Below are 3,085 nucleotides of genomic sequence, written 5' to 3'. Positions count from 1 at the left end.
GCTCCATTTGCCTGCACAGGAGGAGCCAGAGGGCAGGGATCCGGTGGAAAGCCGAGTCAGGGTGCCGGGTTCCCCCTCAGCCTGCACCCCAAGTACCTTGTGGCCACTCAGAGCATCTGTGGATCTAAAAAGCTTTGAGGCAAAGTGATCAGTGGGAGGAGCAGAGCTGAACCTGAATTGGAAATAACCCAAAGGGAGTGTCTGGGTGGCTCAGTCAGTTAAACATCCGACTCTTGGTTTCAGCTCAGGTCATAATCTCAAGGTTTCCTGAGTTCGAGTTCCACTTCGGGCTCTGGGCTGGCAGTGTGGAGCCTGCTTGGAAGTCAATCTCTGTCTGTCTCTGTCTCTGTCTCTCTCTCTCCCTCTCTCTCTCCCTCCCTCCCTTCCTCCTCCCCCTCCTCCCCTGCTCACGCTGTCTCCATCTCTCTCAAAATAAATAAGCTTAAAAAAGAAAGAAAGAAAATAACCCAAAGGACACAGTGACACCCCCATTTCAACAACCAAACTCTAGGAGATACAGGGGAAGAGCGGGAATGACTTCACCCCAATCACCATCTCCCCCCTCTCCAGAACCTCTTCTGGCACATGCTTCACCCACTCTCCTGCCCACCTTTCCTCGTGTTCCATCTCTCTTTCCCACATTATCCCCGGCCCCGCTGTTCCTTAGACCACCTGCCCGGATTTTTACCCAATGTCCCCCAGCTAGCAGTTTAGTAGAAAATCCTCTGAGGCATGTGACAGAGGCCGGGCTGCCCAGATGCACTTAAGTACAGGGTATGTGGGGCCAGTAAATCAGGGCCATCCCGTTTCCACGGGAAGGCCAGGAAGGCCAGGTCCCCAGGCAGACTGGGTGCTAAATGCACGCAGGTTTCGATTTTCTGGATTGCATCTCAACCGAAATGACTTGTCTTCTCCTTGGTCATCAGAATTCACAGATTGCTGAAGTCATTAATAACGAGACATGCCGTCACTGCTGCAGTCGGGCTGTTCCTTGGCTCCAGGTTTTGTTTTCCTTCGCCTGCCCAAGAAGTGTCTGGACTCTGAAAAGTCACCAAAGAGGTGAGCTGCTTGGCCAGGGCTCTGGTGTAGACTCCAGCCAAAAAAAAAAAAAAAAAAAATAGAGACAAGGTGAAAACTCTCCTTGGAGACTGAACTCTTAGGCAGGGCAACCACCAGACAGAATGGTCAGCTTGGCTAATAGCATCACACACCAGGCACATCCGAGGCTCCCTGGGCTCCGCTACCCTGCCGTCAACCAAACTTGACCTCAAGGAAACTCTCACCGGTTACACTCAACTGGAAGGCGAGCGCTCCCCGTGACCTAGTCCAGGGGAATCCACGTTTCCAATCTCAGGCCGGTTGTGAACGAAACGCAGTAAGGGGTTTCGTGCACCAAGACGTAAGAAGAAACTTCCTATCTGGAGGCCTCCCGTGGCCTTTCTGAAAGCTGACATTATCATTTCACGTTTTTAATTACCATTACGTAACAAATCCACAAAATACGTGTTCTTTCTCACATTAGAACGATATGGATAAGGATCAAATCCTGTATTTACACTGTTCATTCCTGGAACCTCTGTTCTGTCCTTCCTGACAGTGTTGGTGTGGTTGCCAATGCATCTTCCAGAACTTGTTATATCCCTTTGCATACATCTATGTGTGTTTATTTACAGGGATAAACCTAAGAGCACTGTTCGGTGATTTTTACAGAAATGAGACGAAAAACACTTGGAAACATCGGACACTATGGTTTTTTTCCTCAACCAGGTTAGAACGTGCTACATACTTCATTTTTTAACTGTGGTATCACATTTAAAGCGTAAATATACTACATTTTTTTGCCATTCCTTCATCGACAGGCCCGAAGTCTTAGCTTTCCAGTGAGCACCCTTCTTTTTTTTCTGTTAATTTTTTTTAATGTCTATTTTTGAGAGAGAAAGAGACAGAGGGAGACACAGATTCTGAAGCAGGCTCCGGGCTCTGAGCTGTCAGCACAGAGCCTGACATGGCGCTCGAACTCACAGACCGCGAGGTCAGGACCTGAGCCGAAGTTGGATGCTTAACCGATTGAGCCACCCAGGCGCCCCCCAGTAAGCACCCTTCTTAGTATTCTTCTCAACCCAGGCACCTGGCCACAGTTCTGACTCAGAAAGAATCTAAGGAATGTGCTAGAAACCTAAGATGGGAGCATGAGACTTCCAGAGTTGTAGTTTGAAACAGCCACGACGCAAGTTCAGAGACATAATTCTCCTCCATTGGTTGTGAAAAGCCCATGTGGAGACAGCGTGTGCATTTACAAAAGGAGAGGGTGAAAAGGAAAATCTTTAAAGGGAAAATAAATTGCTGAGAGCTGGGAGTGAAGTGAGGCGGGGTAATAACCATTCTAAATCAGCGAGAATACTAATGGAAAAAGTTACACTTGGGGATTTTATGGGACCTGGGCTTGGTTTTAGCACCTAGCCTCACTCCTCATTTGAGAGAACAGGGTCCCTAAGTACTTTTCCAATATCCACACAGATTGATAAAAGAGATCCTTCATTAATTTGCTCTGGGCTTTCTTGGTCTGCTATGTGTTCAGGTCTGTGAACTCCGTGGACTGGGGGAGTCTCCTGACTCCCAAAAGCGTAGAAAGCATAGGAAGTGCACAGCCAAGTTTGTGCTCTGGGTGTGTGATAATTTGGGTGTTATCACTCTTAGAGAACATGCTCAGAATCGAGGCGGCCAGCCTCTGGGTGTTCCCAAACAAGAAACCTAAAACTCTGCATAGACGGAGGAGAGCTGGAGCCCACACAAAGGTGCAATACGGAGTAAAAGAGACCCACAGGGGAGTCCACACTCCTTAATGTGCTAAAAGGTCCATGCCTGAGGCTTTGGCTCAGATCCCTGGGTTCCAGTCCCAGCCCTGCCACTCAGATGGTGTACCCCCTCAGGCACGGTACTTAACCTTTTCATGCTTTGGTTTATCCATCTGTAAAATAAGGATGGCCATAATTCTTCATAGGATTGTGATGATTAGATTCAATAATTTCGGTAAAGTGCTAATTCAGTGCAGGGCCTGGCACACAGTAACCATTCAATAAATGCT

Source organism: Panthera tigris, chromosome A1 (genome assembly GCF_018350195.1).
Source record: "Panthera tigris isolate Pti1 chromosome A1, P.tigris_Pti1_mat1.1, whole genome shotgun sequence".
In the NCBI taxonomy this organism is placed as follows: Eukaryota; Metazoa; Chordata; class Mammalia; order Carnivora; family Felidae; genus Panthera; species Panthera tigris.
Note: the sequence above shows the minus strand (reverse complement) of the source record.